We start from the raw sequence: 24760 nt of genomic DNA, 5'->3' as shown, positions 1-24760 counted from the left end.
GGGATTTTTAAAATCATAAAAATCTTGAGAATTTCTACAAAAAACTTCTTCATGATCACCAAAAGTTCAATATTTTGATCTAGTCTTCTTCAAAATAAACTATCACATTGATTTTCCTTTTTCAAAATGGGTTTTTAAACCATTATCTTCAAAATTAACCCTCATGATGATCTCTTATGATGATTCCTTTTTAAGGGTCAGCTCTCGCACTAATCATTCTTCTCATGGTTGATTTTCTTCTCAAAGTGATTTCTCAAATTGTCTTTTAAAACATTCTCCTTTCGATTTAAAGATCCCACATGCAGGCAGGATCAAATAAATTTTCTTTTCTTGTCTCAATTTTTATCAATTTTTTATTAATCTTTTGTCAATCTTGTCAATTTTTCACCTTTTACTAAATTTTCATCAATTTTATTTTGATCAAATTCTATTCTTTCATAATACCCTTTCAGAATAAGGGATAAACCTGATGCCTCTTTCACATGAGGTATTTTCTTTTTCCTTCTTCTGCCCTTTCAGGTTAAGGGATAAACCTGACCCTCGTTGTCCGAGGTGTTCCCGCTTAGGATAAGGGTAAAACCTGAACTTTTTGCAAAAGGTATGTTATTGTCAAAAGCTATTTTTCAGTCTCAGCAATGAGGCGCCCAAGAACAACCCCTTTTCAAGCTTTAGGGACCCCCATTTTCATCCTTTTGCAATCTCCTCTCAGACTCATTGTGCGAAGTCTAGAGGTCCCATCGCGGTTTCCTCGCTCATCGAGGATTTTGTATCCATTCAGGCTAAGGATTAAACCTGTTACCTCGCTTCTCGAGGTATTACCCAAACCTTTTGCGAGAGGTTGTCTGTTTTTAGAAAGCTGATTTTAGTCTCAGCAATGAGATGCTCAAGATCATCCCTTTTCCAAGCTTTAGGGAACCCCTTGTTTTTCACTTCTCGCAAACCTTTTCTGGATTTGTTCGTCCAAAATTCTGAAGGTCCCATCATGGTTTCTTCATCCAAGGATTCCGTATGGTCGCCCCTTTCAGGTTAAGGGTTAAGCTTGAGCCTCGTTCCACGAGGTATCTTTCCGTTCAGGTTAGGGTTAAACCTGAGTCTCATTTCGACTAGATATCCTTTCTAATCCTTCCACGATTTCTCCATTTTGAGAACTTCGTGCGATCCCCCCACTTAGGTCAAGGGTTAAACCTGAATCTCGCTTTGGCGATGCATTCGTAGTCCCATCACGGCTTCCTCATTCGAGGATCCTGTATGGTCGTCCCTTTCAGGATAAGGGTGAAGCCTGAACCTCATTCCGTGAGGTACCTTCCGTTCAGGTTTTGGTTAAACTTGAACCTCGTTTCGACGAGGTAATCCTCCCGTCCCATCATGGTTTTCCCCACAAGGGAATCCATACTCTCTATACATTCATCCAGGAAAGGATCATTCTTGAGTTTCATCTCACGAGGCATTTCCCTAAAAATGTCCCATCAAGGTCCTCATATATCACTTTCCCCATCCAAATTATCTTGATATATCTTCGTCTCATCCAGGCTAAGGGCTAAACCTGCATCGTTCCAAAAGTTGACCTTGTCTCGCCCACGAGACTTCATCAAAATTCTTATCTTTCATCATTTCGGGATCTTCGCCCAAAGTCCCATCACGATTTCCTCATCTCTATCATTCAGTCATATCATTGTCGAGGATTTCGTCCCCCCCCCCCCAAGCCATTCAGGACAAGGCTTTAAGCCTGAAAAGCCATAATTTTTCCACACCCAGTTCAGGTTGGCTAACTAGGGCATTTTTCAAAATTTGGAGTGTTTTCTTTGCCACTAAGCTCGGCTTTCAACCGGATTTGTAGCAAAGAGGGGCATCTGTGAACACCCCAAATTTTTCAAAATCTTTTAAATATCCCCTTTTTGCCCCTAAATTCATTTTTGAGAAAATGAGTCATTTTTAAGTCTAAATTCCAGTTCATTTCTCAAGTTTTATTGAAATTAAATTTATTTTATATATTTGACTTGATTTCGGATCCGGATCCATTGCCCAGATCCAAATCTAAGTCTCGTTGTCCGGCTTTTAAAATTTAAATTGCAGAAAATGCCAAAAATAGTTTTTAAATAGCTCGGATAGTCCATCTGATATTCGTTTGGATCCATCATGTTGTATTTCTCAATTCGAGTGTCAAAACTCAAACATTCTCTCAAAAACCTGATTCCAAACCCTTTCTTCTGAAGAAATTTTCTCAAAATAGCTTATTTCCTCAGAAAAATTCCCTTTTGTAAATATTTTTGTAAAAACAAAAAAAAAATAGTTTTAATCTTTGTTTTCTCACAAACTTTAGGATTTTATTCTAAAAATACAAAAAACATTTGTATAAAAAATAACACAAAAATAACACAAAAATAACCTTTTGAAAGCACCTTTTGAAAATCAAGTTTTGTGAAAACACTTTTTAGCAAAAAAAAAATATTAAAACCCCCTCTTTGTAAATTTTGAAATAAACGGGGCCCCTTTTCAAAAATGTTTCTAGGGTTTCTTTTGAAGACCCTTTTCGTAAAGAACTCCAGGAGAAGGGCGCCTTCTCCCTCTCTCACACCAACCATCGCACGCCCTCTCTCTGTTCTCAACCTCCATTAACCACCCGATCGCCCTCCATCGCGCGCCCTACATCCACCATTGATGCCTAACAGCCTCCCCTTCTGGAGACTTCTCATTTTCTCTTTAAAAAGAGCACGCAGGGCTCCCAATCTCGATCCGTTTTTCACCCCTCCATTTGCGTTCTTCTCTTTTCTCCCTCTACTTCAGTCGTTCTTCTTTGCTTCTTCCTTTGGTTTCTTTCCCCGTCGACTGGAGGAAGTCAACTCTGCTTCAGAAATTTCAATCAATCTGGTAAGAGTTTCTCCCCTCCTTCCGATTCCTCTGGTTTATTTTATCTTTCTTGTTTTGCCACCTTTAATGCACCAGCAGTGGCGTTGAGTTGCTTATGCGATATCACCCACCCCTATGCAACAGTAACAGAACATCCGTTCCCACATTTCCTTTTTATGATTATCAAATTTTATCTGTTTTCGTTTCATAGCTTCTCATTCGTATTCCGATTTCTCACATTCATCTTAGCTTCAAATTTAAGCTGGAACCTACCTCCACCGTCGTCGAAAATCCCATATGTTTGAAAACTTGTGATGACTCTCCTGCTCACCGGGGATCTCCAATGGCCCCAATTACTTGTAGTATCCCTGCAACCACCTTCACTTGGGAATAGGCTTGATCATGTCTATCCATTCCCAGGAAAACGCAAAACACTGGCTATGACCTACTAGTTCATAAACACAAGGGTGCCTTCCGCACACCAAATGTTTGATGGAATGCTTCTTAGAGACAGAGAGTTGGATGGGAAATCATTCTGAGCGATTATCCTATTTGTTCATCGAATCTTTTTCTTATTGCACCTGGTATGTGCATAAGCTAGTTGTAGGAACAACAACAAATGATCGGCCTAGGCCTCTTTTAGGTCCTTACTGAAAATTTTGAAGTCGATTATTTATTTCTTTTGATCAGATGATAGAGTTTATATATACGACATTTCTTATTTTTAGCTCATCTACAGGAATGACTTGCTCGTTTCTTTTCTTCAGTCTCCGGAGTTATGCTTAAAAAAAAAGAAAAAAAAAAGAAAAAAATCGGGGGGTACATTCTGGTATTGTTTTTTTGAGTTTTTGAGAAGGGTCTTTGGATATTTGCCATGCAAAACTGTTAGCCTTATTTTGGTGTTTGTAATGTCTGGGGTGATTGCCATGTTTCTATTGTTTGGTGCAATTGCTGTTATTTCTTGGATCTTTTGATTTATTTGGCAGGTTTATCGAGATGAAGGTTATATTCAGATTCAGTGGTCCATCTTTGGTTTTTGAGTGGACCAACTTAGCATTTGCTTGCCTATTTGTTTTTCTTTTTGTTTTATCTTTAGGAATCTGAGGCATGTGGATTACAATGTGTCATTCTTAGAGATATTTTATGTGTCTCTATGTTAAGATTCTAGAATGGCTCTTCATGGCTAAGCTCGTTTCAATAGATGTTTCTTGAATTTGAATAAATTAGAAAATTTGCATTTATGCGGGACAATTTAATATGCAACAAAAATTTTGTGAGTTCGATCTTCTCAGGGAAACCAGGGGGAGATTGTTAGGATTCTTGGATGTCATACCGATGCTCCTTCAGTCGGCCATCTAGATATGCTGCCAATTCTAAGTTGTTCATTGGGAGATCTTGTGTCATTTTTTTTTGTTTGTTTCATGATACATAAGCAATATTGATTCCCTTTTGTTCTACAGAAATTTTCACTAATGGTGCATTGTACAAGACTGCTCCAACTACTAGCCCGTCAGTTGGCTCCAACACTTCAGATTATTGAAGCATGGGGAGCCTGTTGCACATCTTGAAGAGTTTAAAAAAAAGTGCGTTGAGCATAACACTGTCACAAAGAAGCTTAACAAATCAATGAAAAGCAACGGGAATCATTGATAGACAAGTTAAAAGCTGTCAAATTTGTTAGTGAGGCTGTCACAACTACTTGTAATGCCAAATTCAAAGCTTCGGACATCGCCTGCGGCATTTCTCGACTCTGGATGCCCCCCTGTTTACGAAAGCAGATCAACACACCCAATTTTTAGTGTCTGAACAGTAAGCAAGATGGAATATCTTACAGAATTTGATCTCCCGTGGTCGCCTCTTGTGTATGCTCACCATGCAGGTGTCAGGCATTGGACAAATAATTCCACCGCATCGAATTTACGATTGTTCCACAGAACCTGGTGCCAACATTTCCCTTTTTTTTTAATTCCACCATTAGGAATTTGGATTTTAGATGAGCCTGTTCCTATTGCACTTACCTGTATCTTTATTTCTTTAAGTTCTTTATAAATATAATATCTGCATAAATACAACATCTACCTAAGTGCAACATCTATACTGTAGCATTTGATTAGCCATGGTTTTTGATAATATTGTTATATTAGCATTATTGTATTGTCACATTCTGCGCACATTAGCACTGTTTTGTTAAATATTTGTTTTATGGCATCATGATCTGCTGCATTCTTGAGTATGCTCATTAGAATTATCTTCTGCCTTAATCAATCTTTAGTAGAAAGTTTAGCTGCAACTTCTACCCCATCTGCTGGCTTTTATTGTGGAGTCGTGAGACCATTAACCAGGATCTTCCATCATTAACAGTAACAACGCGTCCAGCTTCCCATTTTTCAATTTCCACCAAGTCTGGTCAGGTATGATATTTCGAATTATTGCTCTTCAAGAAATTCTTGCTGTTGTATTCATAGCTTTCTTGGGCTTTACCTCTCATATAGCTGGTGAAACCTGGAATCTGCTGCACGTAAAAAAAAGAAATCATCACTATTGTTGCCCATATGAAAGAGAAATAGAGATTTGACAAAGTAATTGTTGAACATTCCCAAACACAGGTATCATTGAAGCACTGGTTGCAACAGTGGATTTTATGGATTATATATCCAAGTGGGTCATGAAGGGTCAGGAAATGAACCCTAAGAAGGGCTACCCTTGTTAAGACATGCAAGCAACCTGCTATCCGGTTGTAGTAAAATGACCTGTTGCTGTGTGTGAAAGCAGAGTAACATTGATTAAAGAAGCAGGAAAGAGGTCTTACACATTTGTTGTGTAATCGCTCCCCTTTGAAGCTCTACTAGCTTTCAGCAGGTATGTTTTCTTAAATACTTTTCTTATTGATGATTTCCCAGGTTGACAGAGCAACATAGATCTTGCTTTCATTGGTATGTTAGTTAGCATCCTTTGATTTCTGATAAGCACTGTTCTAATTTATGTTTCTTGAAACAGATTTACTCTGTTTATAAATAGATTTCAGTAGATCCTAATGTCCGTATAGCACCTTAGTTTCATTCTAGCAGTCCATAGCTGGCAACATTTTCGTGCTCGTTTTGAAGTTTCAGCTCATACTTTACGTTGTTCATACCTTTTCTTTTTTAGCAGCAATACCTACCATTCACCCTCATGCATTCGCTGTTGCAACACTCAGCTGCAATCTCTGTGCTTCTTGCTGCACATACTATGGCCTTTCATAACAGCCATCTTGCACATATCCACCATCACATTTCGTCATCAGCATACTTAAACACCTTGTTGCATCTATATATAGCATCTACACGTGCACCTACCTTTCCAGCCATCATCTTATATTCATATACATTATATACTTTCACTGTTATCCCTAGTTTTCCTGCACTACCCACTTACCTTCTACTTCCATCACCTTACATCCACCACATATTGTCTCAGCACCTACAACAGGTGTTCCAAATTGTATTTCATTATACCCCTCATTTGCAGCAACCTCACTGCTGCTTTACTTACCACAATGCACACACTCCGCCTATGCACACGTCTTGCATTTCCTGTATATGTTTTCACTGTTGCACAATATCACACCCACCCTTTTAGGTGTTAGTTTCATAAATGTAATTTATGTCATCATTCTACCTATACATATATACACACACACACACACACACACACACACACACATATATATATATATATATATGTATATATGTATATATATATATATATATATATATATATATATATGTATATATGTATATATGTACGTAGACATATATCATTTTTATCTTTCCATGTTTTAGATCTTAAATACCTTGACATGTGAGCATCTTTTGCCTTTGATATCCATATGATATGTGCAATTTTTTTCTATTTTTATACTAATCAGGTGTTTTGCAGGGAGTATGTGGAAAATATCATTACTTAGAGTTCTAAATTCAATTTCGTGTATTGTAATAGCTAGATGTAATGAGAATTTATATTTCCTGTTTTAGATAGAATGAATGAGCATTGTAAACATCATGAATTGCTCGTTTTTCATGCATTTTTGCCTTTATTTCTCAAATTCTCATAAATGGCAACACGAATGGCACGTGCATCATTTCATAAATAGGTAATTAATCTTAAGTTGATGATTTACATCAATGGCCACAGTCAGGATGTAAACAAAACTTAGGATTGTTATCTTTTATAAAATAACATTTGATCCACACTGGATCCTCTTCAAAAAATCATCATATTTTCAAATATTTCCTTCTTTTATTAGAGTTTAACTTTGAATTGGCTCAAAATATATACCAATGGCCATAGCCAGGGTATATTGAGAGCTAATTCCATTTTAAACTCTATAAAAGCACAAAATATGTTTCATTCTTCACCTGAATCTAAATATAGATTATTATATAATACATTCAATGACCATAGTCAAGGATGTATTATATCTTCAATCTTGTTTTAAATTCATTTAAAGAATGAAATATGATTTTCAAAATCCAATTTCAAAATTCTTTAAATTCATTCATCATTTAGGATAGAACTACATCATATTTTCAAAATTCTTTTTTCAAAACTCCAAGTAATGTTAATATCTCCTTCAATCAATCTTCAATTCTTGTAAAAATTCAATTCATCTTTTCATTTCCAATTCTATTTCATCTTCAATCTCAAAGTTCAATTTAACTTTGAGACTTCAAATTCATTTCATATTAAAAATCTCCAATTTAAACTAGATTTCAAAGTTCAATTTGATTTTGAAATTCCAAATTCATTTCTTTATTCAATTCAAATCAGAATTCAAAGTTCAATTTAACTTTGAAATTCTTGCCTCATTTTCTAAATTCCAAATTCAAGCTCTAAATTCAAGCTCCAAATTCAAATCCACTCCATTCTAGGGTCCAAAATCCAATTCTACTTTGGATCTCAGGCTTGATATCCAATTCCATTTTAGGATCCAGAATCTATTTCCACTTTTGAATCTCTGGCTTCGGATCCAAAATCCATCTTAAGGTCCAAAATACAATTTTATCTTTGGATCTCAGACTTCAGATCCAAACTCCATCTTAGGGTCTAGAGTCCAACTCTACATTGGATCTCAGACTCCATATCCAATTCCATTTTAGGATCGAGAATCCAATTCTACTTTGGATCTTAGACTTCAGATCCAAATCTCTTTTAGGGTCCAGAATCCAATCACACTTTGGATCTCAGACTTCCGATCCAAATTCCATCTTAGGGTCCAGAGTCCAATTCTATATTAGATCTCAGACTTCAAGATCCGAATCCATTCCAGGATCCAGAATCCAATTTCATTCCCAAGTCCAACCTTTCAAATCCAATTCCATTTCATTTCCAGATTTCAAATCTAAATCCATCTACAGATCACATCTGAATTTCTTAAATTCATCTCTATTTTTAAATACCATTTGGATTTCTCAGATCCATTCTAATTTCAAACTTCAAAAATCTAAATTCAAAATCCATCTCAAGTATTCATTTTCTTTCCTAAATTCAAGTTCAACTTCAAAGTCCATTTCTGACTTTGAAGCCTCATTTCCTTTGTTATCATCTTCAAATCATTCTTTCCGAATTCAAAGACTTAATTTCCTAAACTTTGATCATTTCAAAGACTTAGAACTTCTCTCATCTATCTCAAGTTCTAAGATTCTACCATTCAAAAACCAAATCTTCACTCCATTATCAAGTCTATCTCATAAAACTTGGAGATTTCCAAATCAAATTTTTTCAAAAAGAGCATACATCTTTGCATTGCACAAGCATGATTCTTTGTGCATTTAGAGTTAGAATAAATTCTTAGATTATATTTAGGCAAAACAAAAGGCATAAATTCGATCCTTTGTTCGATTACCCTTGGTAAAGGCGACAGGAACGGTCGAACCTCGTACCGACGAGCGAATCCCGTCTCTCCATTTTTCCCGCAAATTTTCAAAACGGAGGCGAGTTAAATTTCTAAATATTTTCAAATTAAGGTCAAGTGAGACCGCGCAAAAGAGTTCCTCTTCTCTTTTCTTTCTTTTATTTTCTCTTCTCTCTTCTTTTTCTGTCTTTTATTTTTCTCTCTTCAAAAAGGAGGAAAATAGAGGCTAGAAAAGGAAAAGAGAAGGAAGAGAGAGAAACCACAAGAGAGGAAAAATCTTGCGATGATCACATCGGTATACGTCATTTCAGTATAATATCCCATAAATCAATATACGGCAATTCAACATAATTTATTACAAATTGATATTAACAAACAAAACAATATCTCACAAAATGACACTAAAAAACACATAATATCTTACAAATCGATATATGGCAATTCAGCATAATATATTACAAATCGATATTAAGCAATTCCACATAATATCATACAAATCGATATACGACAATTCAGCATAATATATTACAAATCAATATTAACAACCAAAACAATATCTCACAAATCGATACTGGAAAACACATATTATCTTACAAATCGATATACGACAATTCAGCATAATATATTACAAATCGGTATACAACAATTCAGCATAATATTCTACAAATTGATATACGGCAATTCAACAAAATATATTACAAATCGATAGTAACAAATAAAACAATATCTCACAAATCGACAATAGAAAACACAAAATATCTTACAAATCAATATACGGCAATTCAACATAATATATTATAAATCTATAATAACAAACAAAACAATATCTCACAAATAGACAATAGAAAACATATAATATTTTACAAATCCATATACGACAATTCAACAAAATATATTACAAATCGATAGTAACAAACAAAACAATATCTCACAAATCGATAATAGAAAACACAAAATATCTTACTAATCGATATACGACAATTCAACATAATATATTACAAATCGATATTAAGCAATTCATGTGCGGTATATAGTGAATTAGAATACGGTCTACTCAATGCATTTGTTCATCTGCGTGGTTTTTAGTTTGTAGTGTATCGTCAACCTTTTCCATCTTTTGCTTTAGCTAATGTTCAGTTTGAGACAGAGGGAAGGTGATGATTTTGAATACGAAGTACCATTGACGCGATTGCGGGTAAGAATCGAGAAACCTTTATCTTCTCCACCCTCTGTTTCGCTGTTGTCTTATCGCGACACACCAACATTGTCAAAGAAACCCATGCTGGAAAAGCCAACTGCTATCATCGCAAAATTTTTCCCCGTCTTCCCTTCCTTGCGGAAGAGAGAGGGAAATGCTTTCGCGAGTCAAACTTGACCAGAGTTTTGGAAAATTGTTTTGAAATACTCGCCTCCGTTTTGAAAATAGCGGGAAAATCCATGGGATGGGTTTCGACCTGTCGGTACGAGGTTCGACCGTTCCTGCCGCCTTTAACAGGGGTAATCAAACCAAGGACCAGAATTGTGCTTGAATTAGTTAAATCATCAAAATCGTGTTCTATCCTAAATGCACAGAGAATTCAGGCATGTGCTATGAGATTTTGAAAAATGTAAGTTGGCAAAACATGATGTATGCTCAGAAAACATTTGGAGTTGAAAGATATTTCTCAAGGAAAGTCAATTCTTCAGGAAACTCAGATGAAAGGGGTTTTGAAATCACGAGAAAGTTCATAAAGGTGTGGGAAAATCATAAATGGTTGAAAATCCTGGGAAAATAGAAGTGATTCTTGAGAAAAAGGTGAACATTTGAAAAGGGAAAAAACTTCTCAGGAAAACTCGGACTTTGAGAATTTTCTTAAGAAAATGCTGGAAATCAATCTCTCAGGAATCTCAGACGAAGAAGATTTGAAATCTCGAGAAAGTTTATAAAGATTTAGAAAACGATGAAGAAATAAGAATCTCGGGAAAAACTTGAGAAAGTTTATAAAGCTTTGGAAAATCATGAAGAAATGAGAATCTCAGGAAAATGGAAGGAATTCTTGAGAAAAGGGTAAACATTTGAAGGGAAAATGATTGTCAGGAAAAGCTTCAAGTTTTTGAAAGCTTTCTTTGGAAAATGGTTGAAATTCATTGGAAAATTCTTTGGGGAAGGAAAATTGAAATTCGGGAAACTGAAATCCTGAGAATTTTAGCCTTGAAACCCTTGGAAATTGATTTTGATCTTTAAGAAAGGTGAGAGACTTCTTTTGAAAATCTTGAGAAGATAATCTTTTCCATGGAAAACTGCAGAAAAACTTGACTTGGGAAAACCGATTTTGAAAAATTCTCGGAGTTTCTTGAGAAATCAATTTCTTGAGAATGAAGTTTTCTTAAGAAAATCATGAGAGAATCAATGATTTTATGGTGCAAATGACATGAGTGAATGAATGCACTTTGAAAGATTTTCTAAGAAATTTGTTGGAAACATGTGTATTAAGTCAAAATAAATCCTTCACATATTCTGACTGTGGCCATGAATATGTTCAGAGTTTACTCGATTTAATACACAATACTTTGAAAATATTAGAAATATGATGTGCATTTTAAGATAGCCTAAGAGTGTAGGCTCAGTGTGACTGGTAGAAAGATGATGGATCTGGGTCTCGTCCATATTCCGAATAGGGCCGTAAATATGGATTCCACCGAGTTCATCAACTCCCTAAGAGTTGGTGCACGTGCCATTCGTGTACATCCATAGTGCTTTTGAAATAATGTGCATGAATTACATAAACAGGATATTACAGGAATTTAAACTATATGATATGCATCCTAGTCTAAGCAGAAAATTAAATCTCTTATTCCAAAATTTACATTATTACATCACTAAATAAATGAAATAAAAGAGATTGCAGACTTCAGTTCCTTCTTTTGAATGTCCCTGCCAAACTTGAAACAAGGTTAGCTCAAATATGTGAGTTTTTCCAAGATTTTCCAATAATATTATAAAACTATTGGACTTAATTGGATATAAACTCTATTCTCATGCTTCCTTGATATTTGAAATGATGAAAATGCAAGAAATTCAGTAGAAAATAGTTTGAAATTCGAAATTGGGGTCAAAAGGACCAAAATACCCCTAATATTAAAGTTATACCTTTAAAATCAGGGTTTTTGAAGGAAATTTTGGTAAAATTGAGATTTTGAAATTCAAATTGAATCAAATGATGATGAAATACAGTATGAGACAATATGACATTCTGCTAAACACATTAGGACTGTAAAATCAGAATTTGACATGCTATCATTCATAAAAAATAACGAATTTTGCTTGATTTTCGCTTGGATAGGGGTCCCGCGGGGCCCTATTTTGATGATATGGCTAAACCGAGCCTTAAATGAATTCCAAATGCTGTCAAATTCGGTATGGAGCATCTACCTATCCTGACAAACAGCCTAGAATGCTAAAACGCACGAAATGATATGATTTAAATGCTAAAATTTAAAGAAATCCTAAAATGGGCGAATTTCACCTACGGACCCGAACCAAATACAATGCTTAATATGATAATGCAAAAATTACACCATAAAAACTTCTGATATTTTGCAGACTGCTAAAGGACCCAAAATTGAACATTTTTTGTTTTTACAGCCTCAGGATTTGAACTACGGTGAGTTTGGTAACGGGAATTTGGTTCTGACGGAGGTAAAATCGACCTAATCTAATACAAAATGTTAAATAAATAGAAAACAACCATGGAAATTTCTGATATTTAAGTGAGCTACTCATGACACATACAGAGACAACTTTCGATAAAATTAATTAGAATAGAGACTCACCTTGTGTTCTTTTGCTGCTTTGACATCTCAGAGACGGGCAACTACCTTGATGAGGGACTCCAGAGAGGGCGTGAATTCAGAGGGAAACAGAGAAAGGAAAAATTGGCATTCTAAATTAAAGTTCAGATCTCAAGCATGACTCTCTCCTTTAGCTGGGCGTGAAGCCTTGTTTTTATAGAATTTTTGGAAAATTTTGAAATTCAAAGAGGCTTAATCTGAGCCCTCCATGTGGCACCATCTCAAAAGGTGCCACTTGGATTTTTGAGAAAATAAAAAATGAGAATTTTGTGGGTGAGACACCTCAGCAGGGGAATTTGGAATTTTTCAAAAAGCTTGCTTGATTTTCTCTGCAGGAGGCTCCCAAATGGCGCCACCTCAGAGGGTGCTATCTGGGGTTTGAAATTCAAAATTTGCCTTTTTGCAGGGAGCCCTCATGTGGCGCCACCTTATGGTGGGCTACTTTTATTTTAAATAAAATAAAATTAAAAAATGAAGCCAAGTGGGAGCTCTGGAATGGAGCCACCTCAAAAGGTGTTTAAGATTTGAATATAGAAGTAGTAGGAGCATGCCATGTGGTGCCACATTAGAGTGGCTCTTGACACGTGTCAGAAGAACAGAGTAGTGGGCTCACAAGGTGCCACCTGAGAGGAGTTTGAATTCTACTTTTTCTGATGAAAGGAGATCTGGACATGTGGCAGTCCAGGATGGTTCCATATCTGACAAGTGTCAGCTTGCTGGAGGAGGTTCTTCAGATGGTGCCACCTTAGAGAGAGTTTGAAATTTAAATTCTGCTTTTTCTAGAGGAAAGGAGAGACTGACATGTGGCGCCACCTCAGGGTGGCTCCACATTGACATGTGTCAGGAGGCAAAAGATGAAGAAGCAAAAGACGCCACCTCAGAGGGGAGTTGTTTCTACTTTTTCTGATGTAGGGAGGTCTGGCCATGTGGCGCCACCTTAGGGTGGCTCCTACAATGCCATGTGACAAAAGGGAGGAAAAGGGACACGTGGCACCATCTCAAAAAATGAATTTAGGGAGGAGACTTCAGGATTTGCGCCACCTCAGCCTGGAGTTTGAATATTTGAATTGTTGCTTTTTCTGAAGGAGGCAAAAAATGACATGTGGCATTTGCTTTTTCTGAGAAAAGCAGAGAATGACATGTGTCACTTGCTTTTTCTGAGGAAAGCAGGGAATGACATGTGTCACTTGCTTTTTTGAGAAAAGCAGAAGGTGACATGTGTCAGTCTGCTTTTTCTAAAGGAGAGCAGAGAATGAAATATGTCATTTGCTTTTTCTGAAAAGAGCAGAGGATGACATGTGTTATTTGCTTTTTCTAAAAAGAGCAGAGGATGACACGTGTCACCTACTTTTTTGAGAAAAGTAGGGAGAGACATGTGTCAGTCTACTTTTCTGAAGGAGGGAGAGGTTGACACGTGTCCTCTGCAGGAGACACACTTCAAATGGTGCCACCTCAGAGGAGACAAGTTTTACTTTTTCTGGACAGGACAACACATGACACTTGGCTTCTCAGGGTGACCTTGGAATGACACATGGCACAGGGTGGATACTGACATGTGGCATGGAATAAAGAGGATGTCTAATGACATATGGCGGCTTCTTAAGGTAGCCCCACATTGACACTTGGCAGATAAATGGGAGGAGAGAGAAAAGACAAGTGGCGCCAATCCAGGGGACAAGGCTCCTATATTTTTGGGTTTTTTCAAAATTCAGGTTTTTCAAAAGAAAAGCCTGTGTGACACCACCTCAGTGTGGGTCCCACATTGCTTCTTTATTGAAATAAGGACAAGATAACAAAACCACTTTTTGGAATTTTCAGAAAATCTGGACTAATTGGTAAAACAGAATTTTTTGAAAAGAGTTGGCCCCTATGGGGTGATTTTGTAAAAGAATGATAGTTGAAATAGCTGACAAAAGGGCAAAATCTGAGGTGAAGTGACTGAAATCCATATTGAAAACCATCCAGATCATTTTCATGAGGAAATATTTTGAAATTCAGAGTCCTGGGGGTAAAATGGGAAGAATTGATAATTTTGAAGACCCAGGGTTTTGAAATCAATTTTGAAAAGAGTTAAAATTCTAATCTGGATTGAAAATTTTAAAATCGAGAGTTCTAGACCTCGAAATGGCATGTTGTGCAGTGTAGTGATTTGAGATGCTCATGCAATGATATGCAATGCCATGTCTTATGCAATATAATCTTGAACCAAGACTTGGAGATTCCTGTCTTCTGTCAGGAATAAAATTTTGAACATCTGAGCTAAAAATAGAGAAATTTTGAGAGTTGCAGATGAAATTTGGACTTTTGTAAGGTTCGGGCTCAGAAAATGACCATTTTGCCCTCTGGCGATTTCAGACGCTGGATGCTGATGCTTGGTGAAAATGTTGGCGAGTTGAATGAAAATTTGGGGTGTTTACAGATGCCCTTCTTTGCTACTAAGCCGGCTTGTGGCCGAGCTTAGTGGTAAAGAAAAATACACCAAATTTGGGCTATATATAAAAATGCCCCAGTTAGAAGGATCTGACTAGGTATGAGGAAATTAGCCCGGTGATTATGGTAGATATGAAATGGAAAATGAAGAGAAAAGATTTTGCTCTATGAGAGCGAAGTTCAGGTTTTTCCCTTATCCTGGATGGGACAGAAAACCTCGTATGGAACGAAGCTCAGGTTTTAACCCTTGACCTGATTGGGGGATGGAATATCTCATCGAAATGAGACTCAGGTTTGTATCCTTGTCCTGATCGGGCAGAAAATGGAATACCTCATCGAAGGAGGCTCAGGTTTGTACCCTTATCCTGATCGGGCGGAAAAATGAATGGAATCCTCGAAGGAAGAGACCATGATGAAACCTTCGGATCTTGCACAATAAATCCGACAGGGTTTTTGCAAAAGAAAGAAAAATGGGGTCCCTAAAGCTTGAAAAGGGATTGATTTTGGGTGCCTCATTGCTGAGACTAAATAGCTTTTGAAATTGCCTTTTGCAAGAAAATGATTGGTGGTTCGACCTCGAACCGAAATGGGACTGTCTATGGTGGGACAGTGGGGACACAGGGAATTGTGCAAATCTGAGAGTTCATGCTCTCAAAGAAGAGAAGGAATCAAGTCCTTAAGAGGGATTTAAAATTGGTGTCAGGATGTATCAAAGACGAATATCAAGCTCTCACTTCACGTCAGGATAGCTAGAAAATATTGTCAAAATATTGAGAATTCTGTTGTTGATTCAAAGTTTTTGAAAATGTTGCACATTGTTGCAAAATTATTCTTTCTTTTCTATCTGAAGCATTACCTCCAAACAAGGTTCATTTCGTAGAATCGAGATTGAGAATCCAAATTACTTGTGATTGACCTTCTTCAAGGAAGTTATCAATTTCCTTGATATGAACAAGAAAGAGAATTTGATATTATGAAAGCAATTGATGAAAGAGTATTGATAATAGAATTTCACAAATTTAAAGAAGATTCTTGATAAATGTGGCAGTTTGATATCCTGGGAGCTTCTCTCATGATAATCTTTCTGCACTCTTTTGGCTCTCTTGGGTTTTGGCTACATTCTCCTTCATTTTGGAGATGTTCTGACCTTTTCTCTCTTTCTTTTTCCTCTCTCTCTTTCTTTTTAAAAGAGTACGTCACAAACTCCTTCAACTTGGAGATGTTTCGATCCTTCTTTGACGATATTGGCTCATGGGTTAGAGATCTTTAGATGATAGCTGAAATTAAATATCTTTTGGGGTTTGTCGGGAGGTTCATCACATCTGCCTTCATCTCGACAATGCTTTAGACTTTCCCTGGAAGGATCCGTTACAAACTCCGTCATCTTGGAGATGTTTCAAATCTTCTTTGGCCCCGGGAGTCTACTCGCTTAATTCGCCTTCATCTTGACGACAATTGAGAGATCCTTTTTGCGGATATTTCATGGCAGCTTGGGTGATTTTGAGGAGACAGGGCTTGGGTAAATGCTCTCTTTTTCTAGCGCTCAGGATATTTCCACTGCCTCGTCTTTACAAGAATATTCTTTCAAGATGTGTCATTAACTGCGATCAATATCAATCATTTATGGCTTTTGCAATAACATTGAATTTTCTTTTTTGGCCATATCGAGGATTTATCCTTCATCCTTTTGGTTGGCCAATAAAAAGAATTTGAATTTTGAATCTCTTCTAGCAAAAGCTCCACTCTTTTGGAAGTAATGCTGAAGGTAGACTGAGGTAAAGATTTGTATAATAAAGTTTTTGAAATCAACAAATAATTGATTGACAGATTGATAAAATTTTCTTGAAATCCTTGGTGAAAGAGAGCACTTGAGGTCCGGCTCAACGCATCCGTGACAAAAATCATCCTCTCCTTTCCCCAAAGGAGGCGACTATCAGTATCAGTTCAATTAAGAACGACCATTGTTGGGAATAATATAAGTTCAATTAAGAATGATCATCGGTTCGCTGGGAACTATATCAGTTTAATGAAGAACGACTATCAGTTCACTGGGAACAATATCAATTCAATGAAGAACGACTATCAGTTCACTGGGAACAATATCAGTTCAATTAAGAACAACCATCGCTGAGAATAATATCAGTTCAATTAAGAACGATCATCAGTTCGCTGAGAACTATATCAGTTCAATGAACAACGACTATCAGTTCACTTAAGGGAACAATATCAGTTCGATTAAAAATGACTATCAGTTCACTTGGGAACAATATCAGTTCAATGAAGAACGACTATCAGTTCACTTGGGAACACTATCCGTTTAATGAAGAACAACTATCAGTTCACGTAGAACACTATCAGTAAGAACGACTATCAGTTCACTTGGAACACTTATCAGTTCACTTGGAACACTATCAGTTCAATGAAGAACGACTATCAGTTCGCTTGGAACACTATCAGTTCACTTGGAACACTATCAGTTCAATGAAGAACGACTATCAGTTCGCTTGAAACACTATCAGCTCACTTGGAACACTATCAGTTCAATGAAGAACGACTATCAGTTCGCTTGAAACACTATCAGTTCAATGAAGAACGACTATTAGTTCGCTTGGAACACTATCAGTTCAATGAAGAAGGACTATCAGTTCGCTTAGAACACTATCAGTTCACTTGGAACACTATCAGTTCAATGAAGAACGACCATTGGTTTATTTGGAATACTATCTGTTCAATGAAGAACGACTATCAGTTCACTTGGAACACTATCAGTTCAATGAAGAACGACTATCAGTTCGCTTGGAACACTATCAGTTCGATGAAGAATGATTATCAGTTCACTTAGAACACTATCAGTTCAATGAAGAATGACTATCAGTTCATTTGGAACACTATCAGTTCGATGAAGAACGACTATCAGTTCACTTGGAACACTATCAGTTCAATGAAGAACGACTATCAGTTCACTTGGAACACTATCAGTTCGATGAAGAACGACTATCAGTTCTGTAAGACCCGCAATTTTTCAGAAAATATCTGAATAAAATTCATGAGGCATTTACCGGTAAAAATTGCATTTTTCTCAGAATGCGAAACGAATCAATTCCTGCGAGCCAGTTACACTTAGGATATTCGTCGAATCGCGAATATATGCTCAAACACTCTGGAAGCCATAACTTCCTATCTGAACAAAATCAAAGGATTCCTGCGAGCCAACTTTCTTAGTGGCATCAATACGAAGATAATGGCGTACTCAGAATTTTTCGGAAAAAAATCGCCAAAAACCCGAAATTCTTGCGGGACCCACAGAAATATGGGTGGGACCCAGAGAAATATTTCTCAGAAAATATTCTAGAAGATTCTAGAATATTTCAGCACCTTCCAGAGCCTTCCAGCTCCTTCCAGCACCTTCCATGGAAGGGATTCTCAGAAAAGCCCAAGGGTAAAGAGGGGATTCTGAAACTTGGGGCCCAAGTTTCAGAACCTATAAATAGAGGACCCCCACTCCTTTAGAAAATCGCCAACCCCTCTCTCTCTCCTCCTTTTCCAAACCTCCCCTACCTAGCCTAGCCCACCTGAGCCCACCTGACCTGGTCTGAGCCCACCTGACCTGGTCTGAGCCCACCTGACTTAGCCTGAGCCTGCCTGACTTAGCCTGAGCCTGCTTGACCTGGTCTGAGCCTGCCTGACCTAGTCCTAACCCACCTGACCTAGGTCTGAACCTACTTGACCTAAGTCTGAACCCAGTTGACTTGACTTGAACCTGGTTTGGTTCAAAGTCAAAGTCCAAGTCCTTTTTCGTCCAAAGTTTGAAGTTGATCCTTTTTCGAAGTCGAGCCTCGTTCGAAGCGTTTGAAGCAATCGGAGTCGTTTCTTTCTCAAATTGAAGTAAGTTCGCTTCATTAAACCATCTCTCTCAAGTATTTGATTGTTTGTATATAGCATATACTTTCTGAAGTAGTATCTTGCTTTAGTTCTTGGTTGAGCCCTCTAGGACACTTCGGTGTTCACGCGCTCGCCTCGTAACTATCGTCGGATATATATGTTCGAATACGCAGTATATGCGTTCTTCAAAATAGTATCTCACCCTAGTTCTTGGTTGAGCCCTCTAGGACACTTCGGTGTTCACTCGCTCGCCTCGTAACTATCATTGGATACAGATATAGGTGTATATCTGCTGATACTGCCGACGCGTCTTATATCGCACAGGCCATGTAATTTACCTTTGCCGTCGCGTCGTATGATGCCAAGGCTCCCTGCTTTCTGTACTTCCGATTACTGCACTTCCGATTATGCATTTACTTACGCCGTTGCGTCGAACGATGCCAAGGCTCCTGTTTTGTTATATATGTAGAATATTTCGTTCAGTTACACACCCTGAACAATAGTATATGCATTTCCTTTACGCCGCTGCTGTATAAAGCACAGGCTTCTGCTTATATTACATATATGGCGCGTAAGTGAGCGTTCAAACGGAGATCAACTCCAAAATCGCCCATGCGATTCCCTTACCGCTCCTCGTACAAGATTCTGCTTGACGAATGAAGCCCCTATTGGAAAGGCTTCGCCTTTTGGCAAAATGCTCTTTACGTAAAGACTAAATCAATTACGTATGGCCTGGCTATGGCTCAAGGTTCCTGCAACCTTGATGGATGCAAAGTACGCACAACGGTGCGCATCCATTTCCCGAGTTAAGCGTAGCGATTTTCCACCAAAGAGGAGAGATGCCGCTGAAATGGATAAAAGAAACGCACGCTTTCTCCGTAAAAAAGAGGAAGTGCTGCTGAAATTCCTGAAAGAGCTAAGAATGGCTCAGAAAGAACGTAGCAGAAGTGCTACCCAGTTATAGAACGCCTTCTACGATGTAGAAAGGTTCGTCGCACCACTGCCAGTAGAGCAGAGAAGGTGTTGACAGTATGGTTGGCAGAAGAGCTGCCAAAACCAGTTAAGTGGCACAATGATGTCCTTTGTTGGAACGATGTCAGAATGACTCGTCTCCCTGACACCTGCAAGGGCATCATACTTGTAAGAGTCGTTGCGCCAAAGTAGTGGTAGCGCCTTGACGAGGTCCTGAGCTCGTTGCGTAAAAATACGCCGAGTAGCCGATCCGTAGAGATCGAGTCATGTGCATGCTCATTGAGAATTATCAGACAACCAGACTCGTAAGGGCCGCTGAGCCGGAGTGTGTTGTTTCCACCGAAAGAGGTGAAGTGCTCGTCAAGGCCGAAGTGCCGAGAGCAGAGTTAAGCATGCATATGAATAAAACCTTTGTTCCACGGTGAAAACCGTGTGGTTGATTGGGGTCGGGTACATACTTCTCAAAGGCTGCCCTATAGGCATGCAATGTTCGTCAAGTAATTGTAAGACCGGCAGGCCCCTTTCAGAATTTCTCACCGAGGAAGACGGTGATGGCGCAGCCTTGAGTGACATATATTTCACCCGAACCTGATAGAGTTCATTGATGGCCTTCGTCACTCAGAGGTATGGAGGTCGTGGTTATCCTTAAATATCTAAGGATTGAACCCAACTACTGCAGTAGCAGAATGCATTCGGATACCTAGTAAGGATCTCTTCCGGTATGCTGTACCGTCCTACTAGGGGGATGGGGTCAACAGGCCTCTGGGGTATCTAAAATACATAGAATAATCAACCCCCAGATCGTCGCGTTGTCGCCCAGATATGAGTCCCCTAAGCCCAAGGGGAGGTGCAATTATCGAAACAAAGCATTAGCTTAGGTACAGCGCTACTTTGAATGTATGAGTGGATGACGTTGTTGAGTCAGTCCTGCATAACCTTTGTGAAGGTGTCATGGTCGGTATACTACTGGACCGATTGGGAAAGAACACCATTGATATCCGTACGACTAAGTGAAGCTCGGAGAGCTGTCCTTAGATTCGTAGGATACGGATGTGCCAAGCATAAAGGCTTGAGCTAGACATCCATTCGTGACTCTGAGGAAGTCAAGGCTAAGTCGTAGAGACTTGAGAGGTTATTCTAACTCACAGCCCTGAAGAGGCTTATGCGAAGTCATGACGACTTGCGTGGATGTTCAACTCATAGCCCTGATGAGGCTTTTGCGATATACGCTAAGTCATGGAGGCTTGAGCGTCGTATTACGAACTGCGACCCTGAGTGGTCTATGCATTTACTTGAGTTGAATAGATAGGTGTTTGCCTACTTACCAGACCATCAGTGGTTCTGACCCTGTTTAATGGGGATTTCAGGTGTTGAACCTGTGTGGCGATATGCGGAGCAAGGCGGCATCAAGTTCCAGGGTTTCTCTAGACAGAGTTGTAGTGCTTCCTTTTTATTGAACCTTCACTGCTTTTCTAAGCAGTAGTGTTGTAATAAACATGTGCTTTTGATAAAATGGAACACTTTGGTGGTCAATGAGTTGCTTGGCCACATACCTGCAACGTGCTCGAAGTTTTCTAAAACCGACGACTCATTATCGTCTTATTCCGCTGCTAAAAGCTTTTCTAAGTTCCGCTGCAAAGAAAAAAAAAGAAATCCATGAAAATTTTAACTTAGCTTTGTTTTGGAAATCCGGGGCGTTACAGAAATGGTATCAGAGCAAGAGTCTGAGAAACCTGGTTCGAGATCCGACTTGTCCACTATATCGCACTGTAAGTATATTTTATACTTCTTGTTCTGATCTGGGTGCATCTTTGTATAGATGGCAACTCACGACTCCCGAGGATACTGCTATCGTTGCGGGATCATGCACGATGAGTGGGTATGCCCATATGAAGTCCAAGACTGTCAATATTGTGGCGAAGAAGGGCATTCCGTTAACGAATGCCAAATAAAGCATACCGCCGATATGGGTCGGCGGGGATCGCTTGGTCTTAGGGATGAGACCTCGCATGTTAGTGGGCCACATTACTCCAGTAGAAGGAGTAGCCGTACTCCAGCAACTTCTGATGAACTACCGTCTCTGGTAGGATTTGACTTGAACTTCCTTGAGGGATTTGGTCAATCGCAAGGCTATCAACAGGCATCATGTACGCCTAGCTTGCACAGTTGGGAGGAGGGATGCAACAACTCCTTCTATAATCCCATTATGATTTCAGATTCCTCGAATCAAAGTACTATTATATGGGGGAACAGAGCGGCTACACCAACGCCGAGTCTGAATGGCCAGGAAGAGGGATACAACCTATATCATCCCGTTATGGTCTCGGATTCTCCGAGCCATGATGCCACTGAATGGGCAAGTGGACCGGCATCACTGATCTATCCACAAGAGTCGCTTGAGAGTGCGGAAGTGCCGCCCAAGCCAAAGCTAGTTGTGCCTGCACCAAGGCAATGTGGAAGTAAACGATACTTCGGGTTCTTTGGGTCAAGAAAGAAATCCAGTTCCTAGAAGAGACTGATAGTGTTTTGGAGTCAATAGACTCATGTACCTAGTTTCTCAACTCCTAAAAGTCTGCCAGTGCGGCATGACGTTTTGTTTAAGGCGATGCTTGTGTAAATGTGATGTATATTAAGTAAATAAAACTTTGCTTCGATATATACATTGTGAAACTAAAACACGTTGTTTGTATGTGGTAGATAAATGGCTCCTACGACGAGGAGAACCATACCAAGCGAGGAGTCCCATACTCAAGGATTTCTGCTGGAAACACTCAACAATTTGGTTACTGCCATTCGAGAAACAAGGCCAGAACCAGTCGCACCTCGAAGCGAAAACCTTGGTGGAATAACCTATGAAAAATTCCTCAAGCTCGATCCACCAGTCTTCGCTGGTAGAGCCGATCCTGAACTGGCAGAAAGTTGGGTCGAAGAGACCGAACGTGCCTTCCTGGTGATGGGAGTACCAGAAGAAAAGAAGACCAACTTTGGCACGTACAGGCTGAAAGACAACGCACGAAAGTGGTGGGATACCACTAAGATTATCCAGTTCTCGGAAGTTGAAGTCATTCCTTGGACTGACTTCCGGAGAGCTTTCATGGATAATTACTTTCCATTACACTCTAGAAACAAGAAGAAGATGGAGTTTCTGGAATTGGAGCAGGGTGGCATGAATCTGATTGACTATACCACCAAATTTCAAAATCTTGAACGGTACTGCTCCCGGTTATTTGAGACCGACCAAGAAAGGGCCGACAAGTACATCAATGGACTGCGAGAAGGGCTAAGGTCACGGGTTATCACCAGCATGCCCCAAACGTTTCAAACAGGTGTGGCAGCAGCTTCAAAAATACAAGTGGATTGGGAGCGATCAAAAGTGATCATAGCAAAAAGGCCCATAGTTGATGGTGGGAACAAGAAGAGAATGTTTCCAAGTGGCCAGGGTTCACGACAACCCTTTCAGAAGAAAAGGTTCCAAGGTGGGAACAACACTCAACAAGTTGTAAGGCCAAGGCAGAACATGGCTCCAAACAACCTGCAGTCCAACCCAAACTGCCCAAAATGCCATGTTAATCACGCAAGAGGACCATGTCCACGTGACACAGGTGGATGCTTCTACTGTGGCAAAGTGGGCCACATTGCAAGACAATGCAGGAAGAAGCTTATTGATGAGCAGAGGAGGAATGCCGGATCTGCCGGACCCTCTCAACAAGTACCACAACGAACACAAGTCCAACGACCCCCACCTAGAGTAGAACAAAGGCCTGCTGCAGGTCATGTATACGCTGTAACGACTGAACAAGTCGAAACCGGTGACCTCATTGAAGGCACCATACCTGTTAATGGACATGCAACTTACGTCTTGTTTGATTGTGGTGCTACTCATACGTTTATCTCCGACGATTTCACCGAACAACTCCACGCCTCGGTGCAACCGATTGATAAAATGATCGAAGTATATAACCCGTTGGGTTCACGCACCAAATGTATCCGGTGTGTGAAAAATTTGGATATTGAGATAGCAGGGCAACACTTGCCTATTGACGCCATCCTGATCGATATGATACAGTACGATGTCATTCTGGGAATGAATTGGTTGGCTCAGAATAATGCCAAGATTCTGTGCCGCGAGGGCAGAGTGATTCTATCTCGACCCGGCTTACCTAAGATGGAATACCGGTTATCCAAACCAGTTCCACAAAAAAGGCTCATATCAGCACTTAAGGTACAAAAATACCTTAGGAAGGGTTGTGTGGCCTTCCTGTTGAGTCTCTCGGCGGAAAAATCCAACTACCAACCCCTTGAGAGTTTGGAAGTAGTGCGGGAGTTTCCTGATCTGTTTCCTGAGGAATTGCCAGGACTTCCGCCACTTCGTGAGGTTGAATTTGGAATTCAATCCTTACCTGGAACAGCGCCAATATCCAAAGCCCCTTATCGTATGGCACCAGCTGAACTCAGTGAGTTGAAGTGTCAGTTGGAAGAACTGATGGAACAAGGGTTCATCCGACCAAGTATGTCACCATGGGGAGCCCCGGTACTATTTGTAAAGAAGAAGGATGGATCCCTTCGGTTATGCATCGATTATCGGATGCTTAACCAGGCAACCATTAAAAATAAGTACCCGTTGCCTCGGATTGAGGACTTATTCGATCAGCTCAGAACAGCGAGAGTGTTCTCCAAGATCGACCTCAGGTCTGGATACCATCAGCTCAGAGTTAAGGAGGAGGATATACCTAAGACTGCCTTCAGAACGAGATATGGCCATTATGAGTTCGTAGTAATGCCCTTCGGACTTACAAATGCGCCTGCTATCTTTATGGACCTGATGAATCGAGTGTTCAAACCATACTTAGACACTTTTGTCATCGTCTTCATTGATGACATTCTCGTGTATTCAGAGAATGAGGA

Source organism: Nuphar pumila, chromosome 12, assembly GCF_984573655.1.
Source record: "Nuphar pumila chromosome 12, dmNupPumi1.hap1.1, whole genome shotgun sequence".
Taxonomy (NCBI): domain Eukaryota; kingdom Viridiplantae; phylum Streptophyta; class Magnoliopsida; order Nymphaeales; family Nymphaeaceae; genus Nuphar; species Nuphar pumila.
The sequence above is the reverse complement of the archived record's forward strand: the minus strand, read 5'-3'. Positions refer to the sequence as shown.